The 24,700-nt window shown below is 44.6% G+C and overlaps 1 long non-coding RNA gene across 1 annotated transcript in view; it reads left to right on the top strand.

Annotated features, from left to right (window-relative positions):
- LOC309482593 overlaps positions 1–20,858 on the top strand; it is a 141,527-nt gene extending 120,669 nt beyond the window's left edge. Inside the window, exon 2 of the long non-coding RNA XR_014200329.1 lies at positions 20,701–20,858. This is a non-coding gene — a long non-coding RNA (uncharacterized lncRNA). The remainder of the gene's footprint in view (positions 1–20,700) is intronic.
- Positions 20,859–24,700: the final 3,842 nt, after the last annotated feature.

The raw sequence follows: 24,700 nt of genomic DNA, 5'->3' as shown, positions 1-24,700 counted from the left end.
GACCAAACATACGGTGACTGCGTGTGACCTGGACCGCATCAGTGAATGCTGAGATATTTTACTAAATAAAATGATCCTGTCAGAAGAATTGCGCTATAGCTTCATTATTTATTTTTCCCCTCTGAATCATATCAGTGATCTTTTGTGGGGTTTTACGCAGTAAAGGTGAATTTAGCGTTTTCAGGTGTTTTTCAGAAGTTTCTCATCCACACTGAAACATCCAAAAACGCCTGAAAACGCTAGTGTGGACGGAGAGCGTTTATAAACGAAAACGCAGTTTTCAAATGTATCCGGATTAATGTAGACGTAGCCTTATTCATCTTGTGTATTGGTGCTGTGCTGTAGAAATACGTTGAGTAGGATACCCAGATTGTCCTCTCTCCTATCTAGCTCTACCTGTCCCTCTCCATATTCTTTCTCAGCCGTTGATCCAAGCTGGCTGCTTGAATTGCAGGGTATTGCTCTAGGAATCTCTCCCATCATAAGGTAGAGAGAGAGTCCCATCGAGTTCTCAGATCAAGTGTGAGTGAGTGTTGCGGCAGCTCTGACACAAACAATAAAATCACAAATACAGAGAAACAAATGATATTATAACATCACACAACATTTATGTGATTTAGTTACATTCAGACATCAGCTATTGCTGTACTATTTGGAAAAATTAAATGCATGCGAAATTTACGTTACTAAAAAAGGCATTTTAATTGTATAGCATTCACAGTGGTCAAATGAAACTAATTCATTGATTCTTACTGAGGAGATCTTGCTTCTCTCGCAGAACAACCTTTGCCATCGAGGACCTCTTCATCCACACGATGATGGTACGGTCAGGGAGTAGAGACTGTAAGATTGAGTGTGCTGTAAGATTGTAAGTAGTGCTGTAAGATTGAGTGTGTGAGCAAAGCAGCCCAGTTTCACAAACTAGTCTTTTGATGGCTATGTCCATATTTGCTGCATTATCCACAGTAGCAGCCACTACTTTGTCAAAAATGGCGTATTCTTTCAGGATGTCGCCGATCTCCTCTGCCACGGCATGTCTGGTCTGGGCTGTGTCGACAGCTTTGGTTTCCACACTTTTTGCTTCATTTTGCCCTCCACTAAATAGTGTGCTGTGACAGTTAGGTAGTGGTCTTGAGCAATGCTAGTCCAAGAGTCACAAGTGAGGGCAACAGAGTGGACATCAGCAAGCTCAGAGATTACATTCAATTTTTCTCAGGGGTGTGATTCTTCTGGATAAATCAGGCTTTTTTCCAACCTGAAAATGCTGTCGTAAATCATGCAAATCCGCTTTTTTTGTGGGTCGCACGCAAAACACAGTTCGGGTATTGGCTCACCGCTGTCAACGTTTTTTGTGCCTCTGATTCATGTCTTCATGTCACTCCACAAGTAGTCCATTCATTTGTCACGATGGAACTCTATTCAAAGCAGAGCTCCACCAAAGAGCCTGCACTCGTTGCGGAAGGTTATCTAAAGTGTGCTAAAAATTTGGACGTGTGGGGCGAACTATTCATTTTCTTAGCTGAAGCCACTATGTAAAGAGAGACATAGTGGAGTTCCTATTTTCGTTTTGACAAGTATAATAAATTCTGTGGTCTACCCCTTACATGACCTGGCAAGTGACATTATTCTAAAACACATACGCATAAAACTCCCCTGACATGGTTAGAAAGTACTGCCTCTAGAGCCAGCTGCACAACGAGAACATGTCATAGCATGATCAGAATAGCCTACGGAAGCCCTGAACCGCAACAGAAAAAGAAAGAAAGAAAGAAATCCTTAAAAAAAGATTAAAGTCGAAACATTTCAAGATTGAAGTCGAAATGTTTAGACTTAAATCTTTTAGGGGTCCTGGTAGGTGCGCCGTATATTTTCCTGTTTTTTTGTCCTTTGCCAATCACACCTATGTATACAGTACTGCATATACTTCATATTACAGAACTAGTAAGAGTAGTAATCTATTCCGACCATTGTATTGAACATACAGCTCCATTTTCATATCATAGGTAATGATGGTTTACTGTTATTATTTTACCCATGACTCCATGGTCATATCCTCATCCATACCTGCATCACAGAGCCTTTGTGTTTCCCGGAGCTGGCTGTGCTGGTGTAAATGGGCTGCTTGCTCTCTTCCAGCAGGTCGTACACTGCGACACAGCCATTATTCAAACCAACAGCCACCAGGTGGGCCAGTTGTTTGTGGATGTCTACACACATTACGCCTGAGTCTGTGTTAAAGATTAATTCTGGGTAAAGGTGCATCTTCCGGGTGTAAAAGAGAAGCATGCCCTCACGATCCTCATGAGTACATCCATCTTGAGGGGTAAGATGAAACACACTTCAGAGTTATTTAGCTTACAAAAGATTCCTTGTCTAAGGTTTTCTCTCAGAGTAAATGGTAAACTTACATAATCCAAGACCAACAGCGAACGAATCATTGTATTCAGTACTTTTAAAAATTAACGAAGACAAACGTCACTCTAAGTAGGGCTTCCTATTTTACTCAAAAAACATTGTTTTAATAAAGTATGAAACTCACCAGCAGAGGGCATTCACAGGCAGTCCTTTGGCTTTATCATACTGGAATTTCCAAAGCGGGAGAAGAGTGCCCTTCTCTCCTCGAAATTCAGTAGCGATAACGTTAAGCGCACTAGAATAAAATATAATATTCAGAAATTAACAGTGTAGCTGACTTACAGATTCAGTTAACATCCACAAATGAATAAGCACGACGATTCAGGGAGCAGGCTACACAGTGAACTCCGAGAAAACGCTACTTAAGCTCCGCTGCTTTCTTCGACCCTCTCTGTCTCTGGTCCTGCGCTGTGCTCACTCAGTGTGTGTGTGTGAGAGGGGGAGTGGCCTCTAGTCCTGCGCTGTGCTCACTCAGTATGTGTGTGAGAGGGGGAGTGGCCAGCTGTGCTCACTCAGTGTCAGTGTGAGAGGGGGAGTGGCCTCTGGTCCTGCGCTGTGCTTCACTCAGTGTCAGTGTGAGAGGGGGAGTGGCCTCTAGTCCTGCGCTGTGCTTCACTCAGTGTCAGTGTGATAGGGGGAGTGGCCTCTGGTCCTGCGCTGTGCTTCACTCAGTGTCAGTGTGAGAGGGGGAGTGGTCAGTGTGCAGTGTGAGAGGGGGAGTGGCCTCTGGTCCTGTGCTGTGCTTCACTCAGTGTCAGTGTGAGAGGGGGAGTGGCCTCTGGTCCTGCGCTGTGCTTCACTCAGTGTCAGTGTGAGGGGGGAGTGGCCTCTGGTCCTGCGCTGTGCTTCACTCAGTGTCAGTGTGAGAGGGGGAGTGGCCTCTAGTCCTGCGCTGTGCTTCACTCAGTGTCAGTGTGAGAGGGGGAGTGGCCTCTGGTCCTGCGCTGTGCTCACTCAGTGTCAGTGTGAGAGGGGGAGTGGCCTCTGGTCCTGCGCTGTGCTTCACTCAGTGTCAGTGTGAGAGGGGGAGTGGCCTCTAGTCCTGCGCTGTGCTTCACTCAGTGTCAGTGTGAGAGGGGGAGTGGCCTCTAGTCATGCGCTGTGCTTCACTCAGTGTCAGTGTGAGAGGGGGAGTGGCCTCTAGTCCTGCGCTGTGCTTCACTCAGTGTCAGTGTGAGAGGGGGAGTGGCCTCTGGTCCTGCGCTGTGCTTCACTCAGTGTCAGTGTGAGGGGGGAGTGGCCTCTAGTCCTGCGCTGTGCTTCACTCAGTGTCAGTGTGAGAGGGGGAGTGGCCTCTGGTCCTGCGCTGTGCTTCACTCAGTGTCAGTGTGAGGGGGGGAGTGGCCTCTAGTCCTGCGCTGTGCTTCACTCAGTGTCAGTGTGAGAGGGGGAGTGGCCTCTGGTCCTGCGCTGTGCTTCACTCAGTGTCAGTGTGAGAGGGGGAGTGGCCTCTGGTCCTGCGCTGTGCTCACTCAGTGTCAGTGTGAGAGGGGGAGTGGCCTCTGGTCCGCGCTGTGCTCACTCAGTGTCAGTGTGAGAGGGGGAGTGGCCTCTGGTCCTGCGCTGTGCTTCACTCAGTGTCAGTGTGAGAGGGGGAGTGGCCTCTAGTCCTGCGCTGTGCTTCACTCAGTGTCAGTGTGAGAGGGGGAGTGGCCTCTAGTCCTGCGCTGTGCTTCACTCAGTGTCAGTGTGAGAGGGGGAGTGGCCTCTAGTCCTGCGCTGTGCTTCACTCAGTGTCAGTGTGAGAGGGGGAGTGGCCTCTAGTCCTGCGCTGTGCTTCACTCAGTGTCAGTGTGAGGGGGGAGTGGCCTCTGGTCCTGCGCTGTGCTTCACTCAGTGTCAGTGTGAGAGGGGGAGTGGCCTCTAGTCCTGCGCTGTGCTCACTCAGTGTCAGTGTGAGAGGGGGAGTGGCCTCTAGTCCTGCGCTGTGCTTCACTCAGTGTCAGTGTGAGAGGGGGAGTGGCCTCTAGTCCTGCGCTGTGCTTCACTCAGTGTCAGTGTGAGAGGGGGAGTGGCCTCTGGTCCTGCGCTGTGCTTCACTCAGTGTCAGTGTGAGGGGGGAGTGGCCTCTAGTCCTGCGCTGTGCTTCACTCAGTGTCAGTGTGAGAGGGGGAGTGGCCTCTGGTCCTGCGCTGTGCTTCACTCAGTGTCAGTGTGAGGGGGGAGTGGCCTCTGGTCCTGCGCTGTGCTTCACTCAGTGTCAGTGTGAGAGGGGGAGTGGCCTCTAGTCCTGCGCTGTGCTTCACTCAGTGTCAGTGTGAGAGGGGGAGTGGCCTCTGGTCCTGCGCTGTGCTCACTCAGTGTCAGTGTGAGAGGGGGAGTGGCCTCTGGTCCTGCGCTGTGCTTCACTCAGTGTCAGTGTGAGAGGGGGAGTGGCCTCTAGTCCTGCGCTGTGCTTCACTCAGTGTCAGTGTGAGAGGGGGAGTGGCCTCTAATCCTGCGCTGTGCTTCACTAAGTGTCAGTGTGAGAGGGGGAGTGGCCTCTAGTCCTGTGCTGTGCTTCACTCAGTGTCAGTGTGAGAGGGGGAGTGGCCTCTAGTCCTGCGCTGTGCTTCACTCAGTGTCAGTGTGAGAGGGGGAGTGGCCTCTAGTCCTGCGCTGTGCTCACTCAGTGTCAGTGTGAGAGGGGGAGTGGCCTCTAGTCCTGCGCTGTGCTTCACTCAGTGTCAGTGTGAGAGGGGGAGTGGCCTCTAGTCCTGCGCTGTGCTCACTCAGTGTCAGTGTGAGAGGGGGAGTGGCCTCTAGTCCTGCGCTGTGCTCACTCAGTGTCAGTGTGAGAGGGGGAGTGGCCTCTAGTCCTGCGCTGTGCTCACTCAGTGTCAGTGTGAGAGGGGGAGTGGCCTCTAGTCCTGCGCTGTGCTCACTCAGTGTCAGTGTGAGAGGGGGAGTGGCCTCTAGTCCTGCGCTGTGCTCACTCAGTGTCAGTGTGAGAGGGGGAGTGGCCTCTAGTCCTGCGCTGTGCTTCACTCAGTGTCAGTGTGAGAGGGGGAGTGGCCTCTAGTCCTGCGCTGTGCTCACTCAGTGTCAGTGTGAGAGGGGGAGTGGCCTCTAGTCCTGCGCTGTGCTCACTCAGTGTCAGTGTGAGAGGGGGAGTGGCCTCTAGTCCTGCGCTGTGCTCACTCAGTGTCAGTGTGAGAGGGGGAGTGGCCTCTAGTCCTGCGCTGTGCTCACTCAGTGTCAGTGTAAGAGGGGGAGTGGCCTCTAGTCCTGCGCTGTGCTTCACTCAGTGTCAGTGTGAGAGGGGGAGTGGCCTCTAGTCCTGCGCTGTGCTCACTCAGTGTCAGTGTGAGAGGGGGAGTGGCCTCTAGTCCTGCGCTGTGCTTCACTCAGTGTCAGTGTGAGAGGGGGAGTGGCCTCTAGTCCTGCGCTGTGCTCACTCAGTGTCAGTGTGAGAGGGGGAGTGGCCTCTAGTCCTGCGCTGTGCTCACTCAGTGTCAGTGTGAGAGGGGGAGTGGCCTCTAGTCCTGCGCTGTGCTCACTCAGTGTCAGTGTGAGAGGGGGAGTGGCCTCTAGTCCTGCGCTGTGCTTCACTCAGTGTCAGTGTGAGGGGGGAGTGGCCTCTGGTCCTGCGCTGTGCTTCACTCAGTGTCAGTGTGAGAGGGGGAGTGGCCTCTAGTCCTGCGCTGTGCTTCACTCAGTGTCAGTGTGAGAGGGGGAGTGGCCTCTGGTCCTGCGCTGTGCTCACTCAGTGTCAGTGTGAGAGGGGGAGTGGCCTCTGGTCCTGCGCTGTGCTTCACTCAGTGTCAGTGTGAGAGGGGGAGTGGCCTCTAGTCCTGCGCTGTGCTCACTCAGTGTCAGTGTGAGAGGGGGAGTGGCCTCTAGTCCTGCGCTGTGCTCACTCAGTGTCAGTGTGAGAGGGGGAGTGGCCTCTAGTCCTGCGCTGTGCTCACTCAGTGTCAGTGTGAGAGGGGGAGTGGCCTCTAGTCCTGCGCTGTGCTCACTCAGTGTCAGTGTGAGAGGGGGAGTGGCCTCTAGTCCTGCGCTGTGCTTCACTCAGTGTCAGTGTGAGAGGGGGAGTGGCCTCTAGTCCTGCGCTGTGCTCACTCAGTGTCAGTGTGAGAGGGGGAGTGGCCTCTAGTCCTGCGCTGTGCTCACTCAGTGTCAGTGTGAGAGGGGGAGTGGCCTCTAGTCCTGCGCTGTGCTCACTCAGTGTCAGTGTGAGAGGGGGAGTGGCCTCTAGTCCTGCGCTGTGCTCACTCAGTGTCAGTGTGAGAGGGGGAGTGGCCTCTAGTCCTGCGCTGTGCTCACTCAGTGTCAGTGTGAGAGGGGGAGTGGCCTCTAGTCCTGCGCTGTGCTCACTCAGTGTCAGTGTAAGAGGGGGAGTGGCCTCTAGTCCTGCGCTGTGCTCACTCAGTGTCAGTGTGAGAGGGGGAGTGGCCTCTAGTCCTGCGCTGTGCTCACTCAGTGTCAGTGTGAGAGGGGGAGTGGCCTCTAGTCCTGCGCTGTGCTTCACTCAGTGTCAGTGTGAGAGGGGGAGTGGCCTCTAGTCCTGCGCTGTGCTCACTCCGTGTCAGTGTGAGAGGGGGAGTGGCCTCTAGTCCTGCGCTGTGCTCACTCAGTGTCAGTGTGAGAGGGGGAGTGGCCTCTAGTCCTGCGCTGTGCTCACTCAGTGTCAGTGTGAGAGGGGGAGTGGCCTCTAGTCCTGCGCTGTGCTCACTCAGTGTCAGTGTGAGAGGGGGAGTGGCCTCTAGTCCTGCGCTGTGCTCACTCAGTGTCAGTGTGAGAGGGGGAGTGGCCTCTAGTCCTGCGCTGTGCTCACTCAGTGTCAGTGTAAGAGGGGGAGTGGCCAGCTGCTAGAGCGGCAAAAGCCAATGTGTGCTTCTTTTACCGATATATTTAACTATCTTTTGCATTCCTAATCCAAACAACGCCAAACTTGCCACTGCACTTACTTGTGCCCGTTGCAAGACACCTGTCAAGTTTGAAATCCATCGGACTAACGGTTCGAGAGATATGCAAATAACAGACAGACAGACGTTTCTGTAATTTATAGATAGATAGATATATTGCTATATTAAGCACCAACACTTCAAAAGAATAATATTTGAAACTAGACTTCTTAGTAATTCTAAAAATATTACTATAAATTACAGCAACACCTCCCCCTTTGCCTTTCAGACGAGGTTCATGTTTATAACTGTAATCTTGCGGGGTGGTCTCATTTAAAGTAATGTAATCGTTTGGTTTTAGCCAGGTTTCTGTCAAACACAGCACATCTAGATTGTAGTCTGTAATAATATCATTAACAATAAGTGCTTTTGAAGTAAGGGATCTAATATTCAGCAACCCAAGCTTTATAATTTGCTCATTTGTATCTAAAGCATTTGTAATTGTATCTTTGTATCATTGTGTCTAAAAATGAAAGTAACTTAATATTAATGAAGTTACTTGTTATTTATGTCTTATTTATTGAACTATAAATTCAATGTAACATTTGCAATCGTGATGATATTCCGAAGAACAGCTCCCTTATTTGTGTTTTGTTAACTATATCATATGTTATAAATAAAAATAACTCTTTATTACCGCAGTATGTTTCTTGTGTGTGCAGTTATGCTACTAAAGTCTCTGAGACCGGCAGCGAGCCTCAACAATGCGAGCTTGTTAGCAGAAATACCCCTCATCATTCGCTGTTTACACTGAATGTAATAAAATCTAAATCATTCTCACGTTTCGATGCTTCCCTAGTTATTTTTGTCATTAAAGTTAAGTAAAATTCTCTTTCAGACCTTAGTTTCAGTAGTCATGTCAAAGCAATAACTAAATCAGCATACTATCATCTGAAAAATATTGCAAGAATTAGATGCTTTGTTTCCAGACAAGACTTAGAGAAACTTGTGCATGCTTTCATCACCAGCAGGGTGGATTATTGTAATGGACTCCTCACTGGCCTTCCCAAAAAGACCATAAGACAGTTGCAGCTCATACAGAACGCTGCCGCTAGGATTCTGAGCAGAACCAGAAAATATGAACATATCACACCAGTCCTCAGGTCTTTACACTGGCTCCCAGTTAGATTTAGGATTGATTTTAAAGTATTATTACTGGTATATAAATCATTCAATGGCCTAGGACCTCAATACATTGCAGATATGCTCACTGAATATAAACCCAACAGATCACTCAGATCATTAGGATCATATCAGCTAGAAATACCAAGGGTTCACTCTAAGCATGGTGAGTCTGCTTTTAGCTATTATGCTGGAACCAGCTTCCAGAAGAGATCAGATGTGCTCCTACAGTGGTCACATTCAAATCCAGACTCAAAACACTTCTGTTTAGCTGTGCATTTACTGAATGAGCACTGTGCCGCTGTTCGTCCGACTGTTTGTTTTGCTTTCAAAAGTAAGCTCAATGATCAAACTATAGGCAAGGTGACAGAGAGGGTTTTAATTATGGTCAGCAGGGCATTTAGCCCGTAACTGTAAATGCCCACTCAGAAGGTGTAAAAGAAAGTGATAATGTGAAAGTGACGTGTATTAATGTGGGTTTGAAAGTAGAACAGTATTTAAATGACGATATTAAAGTTTTCGTCTGAGAAAGAATGTGAACGCAGTGCTAAAGAAAGTAAAAAGAACGTGTGAGTAAATGAGGGAGAAAAGAAAGTTAAAGGAAAGTTGAAAGATGGAAGTCGTAAGAAGATTGAATTTTAAAAGAAGGTTGAAAGATTTAAGTCTTAAGGGAATCCTTTTGAAGGAAAGATCTATAATAATATTCTTTTTTTTTATAATTTTTTTTTATAAGTACTGTATTTTATTTTATTTTTCTAAACTGTTTTAATTATTCATTTCTTTTTATTATTTTAATTTCTTCTATGTAAAGCACTTTGAATTGCCATTGTGTATGAAATGTGCTATATAAATAAACTTGCCTTGCCTTGCCTTGCCTTGCCTTGCCTTGCCTTGCCTTGCCTTGCCTAAAGTCTCTGAGACCGGCAGCGAGCCTCAACAATGCGAGCTTGTCAGCAGAAATACCCCTCATCATTCGCTGTTTACATTGAATGTAATAAAATCAAAATCATTCTCGCGTTTCGATGCTTCCCTAGTTATTTTTGTCATTAAAGTTAAGTAAGATTCTCTTTCACTTGAGCCTTCAAAAAATCCACTTGTCATGGACGAGCGTTAATGTCGAGCCCGTCTATCCGTCTATTTTCTTTGGATTACGAATTTGCATTAGCTGTAATATCGTTAACATAACTTACCAGTTCAGATTTCACGAAGTACCCCAGAGTGCAGTCTAGACCAGGGGTTCCCAAACTTTTTCGTTCTAGGACCCACCTAGACAAGTATAATCAATCTCAAGACCCACTTGCACTGGTGCTACCAACTTTATCAGTTGGTCGCACCAGCATGATTTGGTCGCACATTTTTTTTTTCTACATGCAATGGGATTAATCAATGCATGCTGATGGTCTTAATCTGCATTCCCTAGTTTTGCACTGATGTAAAAAGACTGACAGTGACAAGCCTTCATGTTAGCAAAATATTTTAAACTTTTAACTCTTAAAAAAACTTTTAAAAACATGTATGTTCTTTAATGTTTGATTATAATTTTACCGTCTTCACATAGGGATGGGAAATGATAAGATTTTATCAATAATAATAATGCCACTGACGATTCTGATTATCGATCCGATTCTTTAACGATTCTCTTATCGATTCTTGATAGCACTGTGTGGAAAAATGTAGTCATATGCTTTTCAAAAAAAACCAAGGGGTTTTATTTATTTTAAAGCTTAAGCTTGAGTAAGCAAACTGTACTTTTTATGTAATTGATGTAATAAATAGAACTTTATTGTAAAGTGTTACTGATTCAAACGTCTCCTGAGTTCACTGTTGGAAAGATCAGTTGTCCATTCATTAAAATGAATCGTTCAAATGAGTCATTAGTTCGCGAATTGGACATGTGTGATTATCCCAGCAGTTAGGACATAGACATCCAAGATTTGTGTCAACACAGAAAACGTTTCATCACTGGATAGTTTTTTTTCGTTTAATTAAAGTGTTGTTTTATGTCAGCTGAATGTCTGGGACGCTTTTCAGAGAAGATAAGGCAACAACTTATTTAGCACAATTCACACCCAGCGGTAATTGAGGAAGAAAAAAAAAATCTCCGAATGCTCCACATGAAACTTTGGTCTTCCGACCTTTTACCACCGTGTCGATTTATTTTGATTAATATGTGCGAGGGAGAGAGAGCAAGACAGCGCTTAGTTTGGAGACGGTGAAGTCTTGTTTACACTTTCGCCGGCTCCGAAGACAGAGAGTGCGCGCGCGCGCGACCGAGTACTCTCTCTGCTCGTTCTTTCAGTTAAACATGCACTGTGACTCTGTCACAAGCGCATCAGTTCATCTACATTACTCACCGATCAAATAACACTTTGGCGGGCGCTAAAACTCATAGCTCGTTTGGTCATTAATCGGACTGGTTTTGTTTTTTACGTTTCACTCATCGTAACGTAAATTTAGCTGCAGCTAAGTGCCTTTGTGCGACCCACCTTTTCTCACTGTGTGACCCACAAGTGGGTCGCGACCCACAGTTTGAAAACCACTGGTCTAGACGACCCCAATTTAATTGGTTTATTTTACAGCAATCTTATTGGCCTAGACAATTCAAGCCTGAGCATGCGCATTCCTTTATGTACTATTTTGTGAATGATTTTGCCATATTAAAGAACTATTAAATGCTAACTCTAATCGTATCTTGGTATCGGTTTACCATGGTAATTTTAGTTAAGATCTATTGGCTAATGTTGTATTGTACTTAAAGACAGAATGGATTAAGTTATTGTTTAAAAGCGAGCGCTTGGTGACAGCACCTCAGTGTACTTCAGGCTAATAGAGCTGTTTTACATTAGCGCGTCATTCACGGCAGTCACTTATTTCCAGGGGTTTCAGTATAGCCTTTGGTACAGCATAAAATTGTGACGTTGTAGAGTAGGCGTTCTCCTAATTCCGAATTTGCATAGGTCACCGGTCATGCGCACTAAGTGTATGAGGATACACCAACGGCGTTTTCTTTTTTTTGCCGCTAATAGAAACAAGGTTAAAATTAATTATTTATGTCATGTCAAAGTAAATTATTTCAAAGTCACATGCTGATATATTACACAATCGCACCATTAAAACAATCTGAAATATTGGAATGCACCAGGATCCACGGTCACACTTTTAACAAAAATATAAAATGAAAAATAACAAGAAACGAAAAAAAAAGAAACTGTGTTGTGTAATAGTAAAGGTAAGAGTGGATGAACTTAACCTTTCTCTACTGAGCAGAAATATTTGTCACCCCAGAGCTCTATTAATGTAATACAATATAAAAGTGCTGCACCTGTTTTCACTGATAATTGCATGATTCTTATAAACCTATAATACCGCTGATATCCACTCTTACCTTTACTATTACACAACAGGTAATTAGTGAAATGTACCGTCATTTATTAAAATGGAATATTACATGTGCATCAGACACCTGTGTGTGTTTACAGGGGTTACACGCGAGATACCTGTCCTAACTGAGTTACATGTGCATCAGACACCTGTGTGTGTTTACAGGGGTTACACGCGAGATACCTGTCCTAACTGAGTTACATGTGCATCAGACACCTGTGTGTGTGTACAGGGGTTACACGCGAGATACCTGTCCTAACTGAGTTACATGTGCATCAGACACCTGTGTGTGTTTACAGGGGTTACACGAGAGATACCTGATGCACATGTAACTCAGTTAGGACAGGTATCTCGCGTGTAACCCCTGTAAACACACACAGGTGTCTGATGCACATGTAACTCAGTTAGGACAGGTATCTCGCGTGTAACCCCTGTACACACACACAGGTGTCTGATGCACATGTAACTCAGTTAGGACAGGTATCTCTCGTGTAACCCCTGTAAACACACACAGGTGTCTGATGCACATGTAACTCAGTTAGGACAGGTATCTCTTGTGTAACCCCTGTAAACACACACAGGTGTCTGATGCACATGTAACTCAGTTAGGACAGGTATCTCGCGTGTAACCCCTGTAAACACACACAGGTGTCTGATGCACATGTAACTCAGTTAGGACAGGTATCTCGCGTGTAACCCCTGTAAACACACACAGGTGTCTGATGCACATGTAACTCAGTTAGGACAGGTATCTCGCGTGTAACCCCTGTAAACACACACAGGTGTCTGATGCACATGTAACTCAGTTAGGACAGGTATCTCGCGTGTAACCCCTGTACACACACACAGGTGTCTGATGCACATGTAACTCAGTTAGGACAGGTATCTCTCGTGTAACCCCTGTAAACACACACAGGTGTCTGATGCACATGTAACTCAGTTAGGACAGGTATCTCTTGTGTAACCCCTGTAAACACACACAGGTGTCTGATGCACATGTAACTCAGTTAGGACAGGTATCTCTCGTGTAACCCCTGTACACACACACAGGTATCTGATGAACATGTAACTCAGTTAGGACAGGTATGTCGCGTGTAACCCCTGTAAACACACACAGGTGTCTGATGCACATGTAACTCAGTTAGGACAGGTATCTCTCGTGTAACCCCTGTAAACACACACAGGTGTCTGATGCACATGTAACTCAGTTAGGACAGGTATCTCGCGTGTAACCCCTGTAAACACACACAGGTGTCTGATGAACATGTAACTCAGTTAGGACAGGTATCTCTCGTGTAACCCCTGTAAACACACACAGGTGTCTGATGCACATGTAACTCAGTTAGGACAGGTATCTCTCGTGTAACCCCTGTAAACACACACAGGTATCTGATGAACATGTAACTCAGTTAGGACAGGTATCTCGCGTGTAACCCCTGTAAACACACACAGGTATCTGATGAACATGTAACTCAGTTAGGACAGGTATCTCTCGTGTAACCCCTGTAAACACACACAGGTATCTGATGAACATGTAACTCAGTTAGGACAGGTATCTCGCGTGTAACCCCTGTAAACACACACAGGTATCTGATGCACATGTAACTCAGTTAGGACAGGTATCTCGCGTGTAACCCCTGTAAACACACACAGGTGTCTGATGCACATGTAACTCAGTTAGGACAGGTATCTCGCGTGTAACCCCTGTAAACACACACAGGTGTCTGATGAACATGTAACTCAGTTAGGACAGGTATCTCTCGTGTAACCCCTGTAAACACACACAGGTGTCTGATGCACATGTAACTCAGTTAGGACAGGTATCTCTCGTGTAACCCCTGTACACACACACAGGTGTCTGATGCACATGTAACTCAGTTAGGACAGGTATCTCTCGTGTAACCCCTGTAAACACACACAGGTGTCTGATGCACATGTAACTCAGTTAGGACAGGTATCTCGCGTGTAACCCCTGTAAACACACACAGGTGTCTGATGAACATGTAACTCAGTTAGGACAAGTATCTCGCGTGTAACCCCTGTAAACACACACAGGTATCTGATGAACATGTAACTCAGTTAGGACAGGTATCTCGCGTGTAACCCCTGTAAACACACACAGGTGTCTGATGAACATGTAACTCAGTTAGGACAGGTATCTCTCGTGTAACCCCTGTAAACACACACAGGTATCTGATGAACATGTAACTCAGTTAGGACAGGTATCTCTCGCGTAACCCCTGTAAACACACACAGGTATCTGATGAACATGTAACTCAGTTAGGACAAGTATCTCGCGTGTAACCCCTGTAAACACACACAGGTGTCTGATGAACATGTAACTCAGTTAGGACAGGTATCTCTCGTGTAACCCCTGTAAACACACACATGTATCTGATGAACATGTAACTCAGTTAGGACAGGTATCTCTCGTGTAACCCCTGTAAACACACACACAGGTGTCTGATGCACATGTAACTCAGTTAGGACAGGTATCTCGCGTGTAACCCCTGTAAACACACACAGGTATCTGATGAACATGTAACTCAGTTAGGACAGGTATCTCGCGTGTAACCCCTGTAAACACACACAGGTGTCTGATGCACATGTAACTCAGTTAGGACAGGTATCTCGCGTGTAACCCCTGTAAACACACACAGGTGTCTGATGCACATGTAACTCAGTTAGGACAGGTATCTCTCGTGTAACCCCTGTACACACACACAGGTGTCTGATGCACATGTAACTCAGTTAGGACAGGTATCTCGCGTGTAACCCCTGTAAACACACACAGGTGTCTGATGCACATGTAACTCAGTTAGGACAGGTATCTCGCGTGTAACCCCTGTAAACACACACAGGTATCTGATGAACATGTAACTCAGTTAGGACAGGTATCTCGCGTGTAACCCCTGTAAACACACACAGGTGTCTGATGCACATGTAACTCAGTTAGGACAGGTATCTCTCGTGTAACCCCTGTAAACACACACAGGTGTCTGATGAACATGTAACTCAGTTAGGACAGGTATCTCGCGTGTAACCCCTGTAAACACACACAGGTGTCTGATGAACATGTAACTCAGTTAGGACAGGTATCTCTCGTGTAACCCCTGTAAACACACACACAGGTGTCTGATGCACATGTAACTCAGTTAGGACAGGTATCTCGCGTGTAACCCCTGTAAACACACACAGGTATCTGATGAACATGTAACTCAGTTAGGACAGGTATCTCGCGTGTAACCCCTGTAAACACACACAGGTGTCTGATGCACATGTAACTCAGTTAGGACAGGTATCTCTCGTGTAACCCCTGTACACACACACAGGTGTCTGATGCACATGTAACTCAGTTAGGACAGGTATCTCGCGTGTAACCCCTGTAAACACACACAGGTGTCTGATGCACATGTAACTCAGTTAGGACAGGTATCTCGCGTGTAACCCCTGTAAACACACACAGGTATCTGATGAACATGTAACTCAGTTAGGACAGGTATCTCGCGTGTAACCCCTGTAAACACACACAGGTGTCTGATGCACATGTAACTCAGTTAGGACAGGTATCTCTCGTGTAACCCCTGTAAACACACACAGGTGTCTGATGAACATGTAACTCAGTTAGGACAGGTATCTCGCGTGTAACCCCTGTAAACACACACAGGTGTCTGATGAACATGTAACTCAGTTAGGACAGGTATCTCTCGTGTAACCCCTGTAAACACACACACAGGTGTCTGATGCACATGTAACTCAGTTAGGACAGGTATCTCGCGTGTAACCCCTGTAAACACACACAGGTATCTGATGAACATGTAACTCAGTTAGGACAGGTATCTCGCGTGTAACCCCTGTAAACACACACAGGTGTCTGATGCACATGTAACTCAGTTAGGACAGGTATCTCTCGTGTAACCCCTGTAAACACACACAGGTGTCTGATGCACATGTAACTCAGTTAGGACAGGTATCTCGCGTGTAACCCCTGTACACACACACAGGTGTCTGATGCACATGTAACTCAGTTAGGACAGGTATCTCTCGTGTAACCCCTGTAAACACACACAAGTGTCTGATGCACATGTAACTCAGTTAGGACAGGTATCTCTCGTGTAACCCCTGTACACACACACAGGTGTCTGATGCACATGTAACTCAGTTAGGACAGGTATCTCTCGTGTAACCCCTGTAAACACACACAAGTGTCTGATGCACATGTAACTCAGTTAGGACAGGTATCTCGCGTGTAACCCCTGTACACACACACAGGTGTCTGATGCACATGTAACTCAGTTAGGACAGGTATCTCTCGTGTAACCCCTGTAAACACACACAGGTATCTGATGAACATGTAACTCAGTTAGGACAGGTATCTCTCGTGTAACCCCTGTAAACACACACAGGTATCTGATGCACATGTAACTCAGTTAGGACAGGTATCTCATGTGTAACCCCTGTAAACACACACAAGTGTCTGATGCACATGTAACTCAGTTAGGACAGGTATCTCTCGTGTAACCCCTGTAAACACACACAGGTATCTGATGAACATGTAACTCAGTTAGGACAGGTATCTCTCGTGTAACCCCTGTAAACACACACAGGTATCTGATGAACATGTAACTCAGTTAGGACAGGTATCTCTCGTGTAACCCCTGTAAACACACACAGGTATCTGATGCACATGTAACTCAGTTAGGACAGGTATCTCATGTGTAACCCCTGTAAACACACACAAGTGTCTGATGCACATGTAACTCAGTTAGGACAGGTATCTCTCGTGTAACCCCTGTAAACACACACAGGTATCTGATGAACATGTAACTCAGTTAGGACAGGTATCTCTCGTGTAACCCCTGTAAACACACACAGGTATCTGATGCACATGTAACTCAGTTAGGACAGGTATCTCATGTGTAACCCCTGTAAACACACACAAGTGTCTGATGCACATGTAACTCAGTTAGGACAGGTATCTCTCGTGTAACCCCTGTAAACACACACAGGTATCTGATGAACATGTAACTCAGTTAGGACAGGTATCTCTCGTGTAACCCCTGTAAACACACACAGGTGTCTGATGCACATGTAACTCAGTTAGGACAGGTATCTCGCGTGAAATCACTACTTACATTAGAATCCTACCGCATCTTTTACAAAAACCTCTACCTTTTGATCATAATAAAACGTCAAAAACATACCGATTTCGCTGTTTTGTCCTTGATTGTCCATGGGTGTTTAATGTTTACAAGTTTACTCTTCATCGTCCACTAGCTCGGTCTCTAATGCTGCGTTCCAGTCCAAAATTGTCATGCCCTTCACTCGCAAACTTCCCTCCGTCTCGTTCACTCGGATGTTTATTTGTTTATTTGTTTATTTAAAAGGATCCCCATTAGCTGACGCCAAGACGACAGCTAATCTTCCTGGGGTCCAAACAATACATACAAAACCCAATAATTACAATCACAATTGCTCCCAAATATATCATATATAAATACACATAAGAGAACAAGAAAAAATAACAATACAAAAAGTACTGATTAAAATAATAATAAAATAATGAAAAACAACATTGCACATGATACAACCTTGCTCAACCAATCCAGACGATATTATGATGTTGAAAACAAATACAGTCTTAGTCTTTTTTTAAAACCAGTTTTTCCCTTGATTTCACGAACCCCATCTGGAAGATTGTTCCAAAACACAATTGACCTATAAAACACGGCCCTCTTCATAGAATCAGATTTAGGTAGGGGTAAAGAAATGTTAGGGGTACATCATTGCGAGTGCTCACTACTGGTGGAAACTGCAATGGGCTGAACTGGAACGTCCTAAGCCCTTGATCACTTGGAATCAGCTGTGGAGTTGATTTATTATTTTTTTTAAATGTCCCTTTAAGAATTTGGTTAATGCAGCATCCAAATGTTTATAGGTGTGTTTGGGTTGTTTTAAATAAAAATAAAAATATTATTAATATATCATAGAGTTGTCTGTTGTGGTGGTGATTAGATGAGATATGTGGTGATGTCACAATCGTACTGCATTGTGGGACATATAGGTGCCTTATAGGGACATATAGGTGCCGGTCAAAATCGAGGGAACGAGGGTCTGTCCATATAGGCCCTGTCCCAGATGGCACACTCCGGACTTGTGGACTTCCTCAGAGTCCACACTTTGGTGGCGTCATGTAGTGCAGACCTATAGGGCCCTTGGCTTGAGTCCACGAGGCGCATTGAGAGGTATTTTTGGGACAGACTCGATCGCCACGCCGGAAATAACGGTCTGGTTGTTGTTGGACAGGAGAAATCACATTTTTGCACTCCGACGTCTCATCTCCATGTCCACTACACAGCCGGCTTTTACAGGTCTATATTCTGATATTGTGTATATCAATAGATACAATAGATACATCATGCTTATTTAAATGATGTATACAGTTGTACATAATAATACATAATGTTCCATTTGAACTAAGATTACATTTGGGACAGGGCCTATAAACGTCCCTCCTCCACTTCACGAAGTGGAACGCACTTCAAAATGGCGGCAGGGATTCCCCCGAGGGGAAGTGCTTATGGAAGTTCGCAAGTGCGTGTCTAAAAGTGGACTGGAATGCAGCATCATTTGAAAAGACCGCGGGAAGAAGGCACTTTACTCTGCGCATGTGCGATGACCTGCAAATTAGTTTTTTTTGTATTTATTTTTTTTGGAAAGGGGTGTGATGGCCACACCCTCGGATACGCCCCGTGTGCGTCGTGGTACTGAAACCCCTGTACTTTAGCAATGCCCGTCATTCACTTGGCTTCTTCATATATCCATCAGGATCGGTGGATCAGCTCAAACTCAGAATTTTACGCAAATTATTAAAGGAAGACATCGGACAAACCCGAACGCAAGCAGCTGATTTAAAAGCACAACCGTTTTTTGTTGTTGTTTTTATTTTTTAACATGCTTGAGTTTTTGGCACAAAGTGCAAATAAAATGTTTAATGGCAAACTCATTTTCCTTGTTGTTTACCTGTTAATAAAATATGAGGGCCAGGGCCTATACTGGTTCTGTATATAGGCCTATGTTATAGTTTTTAAAGGTTCCTGTTTTCTAATAGGCTGTCAGCAGGTTAACATGTAGGCCTGCTACCACTATCTGTGACTGTGACATCAGGTATTACAAATCTAATTATTTATTTGGGTCATTCCAGAATTGGAGGACAATTCGCTCTGTGCACGGCGACCGTTGACGTTGGAACTTGAGTGTGTGGGCCAGTACTTCCGGCGATCTGACAGGATTCAAGAGAGGTGACTAGCCTTTCAGAGGGTGACCGCCTCAGCACTTCATCGTTGTGTGCCGTTATGGACCATTTCTTCACGTTACAACAGAGAAGTCAGCTTTCATGCGTTCCCCATTGACGCTGCGGTACGGGCATGAGTGGATGCAGAAGATACGGCGGGATGACTTCAACCCCACATAATTATTAAATGCATATCATTTTCAGTGTATTTCACCTGTGCGTTTCTATGCTTTAGGATTTAATATTTAGATTAATTTTTTTTTTAAATGTAAACATATTGTTGACAATTGCAAAGAACATATGGTTTTACACGAATTTCTGTCTTAAATGTGAGAAAAATTTGTGAAATGTGAGGAGAGTGAGCTAAATAATTAAAATATATCAGCTATAAAATTGTATCTGAATTTTTACATCTGGCACCCCATAGTAATAGGGGAGCGCGGGGCACAACGTGACGCGGGGCTAGTTGTAACACACTTGTTTTAAATACTTCCACACATGCTAGTGAAGGGTTACAAATTTAAGAATCTATTTCAGATATGCTTCCTTACATAACATCACGGTGAAGAATACTGATTTTAGCTTTTAAGGTTAAGATCTCAGCAAAGTTGCAATTCCTGTTCTCTCCTTATTGTCTTTAATGGCTCTTGGAGCCCCAGTTTCACTCAGACTGATGGGATTAGCACACGAATGATTCACTGAGAATCTCACCTTTTGTTCTGCAAATGGCTTTCGGACCCAAATGGCTCTTGGAGCCTTATGCTGATTGAATTAGGATTGGCCAGACCCTCAGTGTTACCTAAACCTGTTACATGCTTTGTTTGAATTTGTTTGAATTTGTCTCCACCTTCAAAAGTCCCTCCTCCTAAAATGCCTATGAGACACCACGTACAGTTATATACTTTAGATAATGTTGGACGAACCGCAGCCGCGCTCAATAAAGAAACTCTTCTGTTTGAACGTGATCCCAACATCTCCTGGTCTCTGCTTTGAAGAAAGAAAAACTTTCCAACACTAGCATGACGAAACTTGGTGCATTTACTAGTTTCCAAATCAACACTATATAGAGGAAAAATTGCGCCAAAAAAAAATAAAAAAAATTGGAAGATATCCATAGACATTTATTAAACCATAGCAAAAGTAAATTTCTTACTTAAGTTAATTTTTCATCTCTATTTTTTGTGTTTATTTAAAATTAGACAAATCTGATATTATTTTAATCTCCAATATGTTATTTAACAGTTGAGATAATTCTTTAATGCTTCGCTAACTAGCAGAAGACACTAGCCGGGTTTAAATCCCAGTTGTGCTGTCGGGGCATGTTGTCACACTGCGTTACAATGTGCCCTTATTATTAATATATTATATTCTATGCATTTATTAATTCTATTGAGAAAACATGAGAAAAAAGTGAATAAAGATTGAGAGTCAATGTTCAGAAATTACTAATTATTTATTTGTTTTGAACTATGTTGTATAGCTGTGTTTTCCTGTGTTCGTAGTCAAAACTCAAAAATGAGTTTATATTTAATTATTCAAAAATGCCATTATTTTATATGAAAAAGTTAATAATTGTATTTTATTTAGAAAATATTTTAGATTGTCTTTTTTTTTTTTTTATTAGATCAGATAACATTTTAAGCTGTCATATGGTCATGTTACAATGTGCCCCTCACATGTTACAATGTACCCCACCTATGGGGCATGTTGTCACATTTCACTTCCATTCTTTCGGGGTATGTCAAGAAAAAAGTATATACTGTATTAATAAAACAAAACCACATAATTGTACTAGACATGTGGGAAATTAATGTGGGAAAAAATAAATACTCTGAACCATAAGTAGATTTACACAAACTGAGAAAGTCAAAAAGCGTTACGTTGTGCATCCTCTTTTTCCTGGACATGTCCGGCTGTCGAGATCATCCAAAATGTCCGGGATTCAGCTTTTGCTTTCTGCAGTCACCATTCATTGTTTACATGCTCACCTTTTGTAGATGACCACTAGCAGTGTTTTATTATGACTATTCTGTTTCATACTTTTATTTCATGTGACTTTTATTTTGACATCATGCTATCTGCAGGGGGGACTAATTTCTCCACGCTCACCCCTAATTTCCACCAGATGCGGAACGGCTGCGGAACGGCTCCGCTGCGTGACAGCTCCGTGTTCCGTCGTCCGTCAATACCCACCAGGTCCGGATTTGTTGCGCAACGGCTGCGGTCATGACTGACAGCTGACGTCACGAGACCCCATGTAATCTCGCGAATTCTGGTCTGATCACGCGATATGTAGTTTCTATAAACAGAACTACCAAACCAATCACTTCTGCAATAGTTTTCCACGCTGCATCCTTTTTAATGTTGTCCTTATAAAAAGGATGTGACGGCCGATGATGGGTTGATTCTGTACCTCAATAATCAGCATTTCTTCATCCATTGTGTCAACGGGGTTAAAACTTCAACAAGCCAGCTGTCTCCGCCCATTATGACGTTTTCAAGGTGTAGTGTAGGGAAATATGAGCGCGGTGTATTTCATTTTGAAAATTAAACGGATCTTTTATTTTGTTTCTGGCTGTTCTGTTTTGTCACTCGACTTCCTGTCCTGCGTACTCTGCCCTGTAGTGCTGCGGAGCGCTCCGGCATCCGGCAAAAATAGAAGCTCTGCGTATCTGCTACGGAGGGCTGCGGATTGCCGGAGTCGGAACGCAGCTGTACCGCATTCAGTGGAAATACACTCATTGACTTTAATGGAAACCTATTGACTCCGCCGCCGTGCCGGAGCCGTAACGCAGCCGGTGGAAATTGGGGGTTAGCTCACGCTCACGCTCGTTCAATAAAAACACGAGAAGGCACGTTACAAGACGATGCATGTTTAGAGTCAGAGATTGGAAAATATTACTGTAACCTTCAACTAAAGTGTTCTTTGAAGTGTTATACTACTCTGTGCTTGATTTGTTTGGCAGTAATAATTTGAGAATAATTTATGAAGTTGCTAGCTAGCTCTCCAACGTCCAAGTTGAAGGGCTGCTACAGTGAAAACTCGTCGCTCGATGTGGAGTGAAACTCAACTCGACGTTAGAAGGACTGCCATCCGCCATTCTGTGTACAAGACTGCCACCTTCTGTTCAAACGCCCTCACTTCAACCGGCACCCAGGCAAGATCGGTCTATTTCGTTTATGCTGATTGCTGCATAAAATCACAGGGACTCTTGATTGCGAACAGTGATATTTATGTAATGGACTGAAGTCACCTTTATAAACAGTATACTGTACATGTTTGATGCTCTGATTTAATCATACATTTGAAAGGTGAATTTAAAGATACAGAAGGGTAATTTAATTTAAAAAAAAACTATTGAACTAATTGAACCTGTTAAATGTAAATTCATTCATGGGTAGATCCATATGATAGCATTCATTGCTAAGCTGTTTGTGTGTTAGCCTACATTTTTGTTGATGATAATCGCACAGTGCATGATGATATTAAGTATTTGTTGAGTTATTAAGATATATTTCAGTAATTAAACTATAGTTCAGTAGTTCAATATAACCCAACAGCAACACAACTTCAACAAAATGTCACTTAATGGAGAAGAAGTAGCTAGCACACACGACCCACCCATGAAAACAGATAACCCACAGCCAGTCAGGTCTAGTTCACGCGAAAGAACATTTACAGAAAAGGGATTAGAGATGCACAAACAGGAAGCCATTAAACACAAGAAAGAATTCATGAGAGCTTATGGCTCTTGGAAAGAAGTGGCAGGAAAGGTTAGGACCGCACTAAAATCATTCTGTTCTCAAGATGAACTAAATAAAATCAGAGAAGAAATCCAAATTCGACACAGTGCAGTAAGTGAATGTTATGAGCCCATTCAACGCAACCACAATGCCACCCCAGACATTGTTCCGAAAATGGATGCTTGTATAGCACTCACTGCAGAGATCAGCGAAATAATAGAGATGCGGCTAGAAACTGTAGATGAGGTCTTCAATCCAGAACTTGAGAAACTACGAGTGAGGATGGCACTTAAGAAGGATGAGTATGGATCTATCTTCGGACACACAAGGACAGATACTGTACTCTCTCTAGCAGAAAATTCAACCCACTCACAGGGCTCAAGCAAACATGTAGATGCGGGAGCAGAACTCGCAGCTCAACAAGAAAAGGTTAAGGCAGTATATCAAATACAAGCTCAAGAAGAAGTTCTTAGCAAGTTAGAAGAAGAGAAGCAGCTAGTTCTTAAAAGGTTGGAAGAAGAAAAGCAAGTAGCTCTTAAAAGGATAGAGGCAAACATGCGTCAGGAAAAGAAAAGACTACAGCAAATTCAAGCAGAGTCAGACGTAAGAATAGCAGAGCAGGAGTAAACGCATACGAAAGCCTTGAACATGACTCCAGAGACTGGCTAAAAGAGACTAATCTCACAGTTGAATTCAAAGGCCAGCTTAATCCAAAGGCCGAAGCATACCAGCCTCCACAAGCACACGCCAATGCGCTAGCATCTCCTGAGAAAGATGGCCTTACCCAAGCACTCATTAACTCACTCAGTATGAATCGCCTGCCTGCTCCTGAGCCACCAAAGTTCTCTGGCGAAGCCCTAAAGTATGTAGACTGGAAGATGTCCTTCATGGCCCTCATAGACCACCAGCCTCTCCCAGCTCATGAAAAAATTTTCTATTTAAAAAACTATCTGAGTGGAGAAGCACGTAAAGCTGTAGAGGGATTCTTCTATAGAAACTCAGAAGAAGCATATCAAGGGGCCTTAAGGGTCCTGGAAGAAAGGTACGGAAACCACTTCATTCTGCAAAAGGCCTTTAGAGACAAGCTCATGAAATGGCCCAAGGTTGGTACCAGTGATCCTGCTGCACTTCGAGAGTTTGCTGACTTCCTGCAAGGATGCGTTGAAGCGATGCCTCATGTGAAAGGATTGGCCATCTTGGACGACTGTGAAGAGAACCACAAGTTGCTGAAGAAATTACCAGACTGGATCACACGAAGATGGTGCAGAGTCGTCACAGAAAGGTTGGACGAATCCGGGGATTACCCGAGCTTTTTCTGTTTCACAAGGTTCATCCAGAAGGAGGCTCGGATAGCCTGTAACCCTGTCGCCTCTCCACTTCTGATCAAGGCCACAGATGACAGGCAGCCCAAGAGAGCTAGAGCACTTCACACAAACACTAAAAGGAACAATCCCACGGAAAAGGTAGAGAAAGTGTTCAGCACCAAGTCAAAGCCACCTTGTCCTATCTGCAAAGATGAGATGCACGGCGTCGTAAAGTGCCCTACCTTTGCAGCAAAATCTCTGGAAGATAAGAAGGCCTTCATAAGGGAAAACAATTTGTGCTACGGATGTTTGAGAAAGGGACATAACAGTAAGGATTGCAAAACGCGACACTCTTGTGGCATATGCAGCAGACGTCACCCCACCTGTCTACATGAAGAGAGAGAGAACCGATCTGTGGAAGCAAAAGAGAACGGCACGTCTTTGCCACATCAAGCATCGTCCCTGTTTTCATGTCATCTGCAAATGAACCACAGAAAGAAGTTATAACATATGCTCTTCTGGATACGCAGAGTGATTCGACATTCGTCTTG

Source organism: Leuciscus leuciscus, assembly GCF_965113295.1.
Source record: "Leuciscus leuciscus genome assembly, chromosome: 19".
In the NCBI taxonomy this organism is placed as follows: Eukaryota; Metazoa; Chordata; class Actinopteri; order Cypriniformes; family Leuciscidae; genus Leuciscus; species Leuciscus leuciscus.
This window is presented reverse-complemented; position numbering and strand designations above follow the sequence as displayed.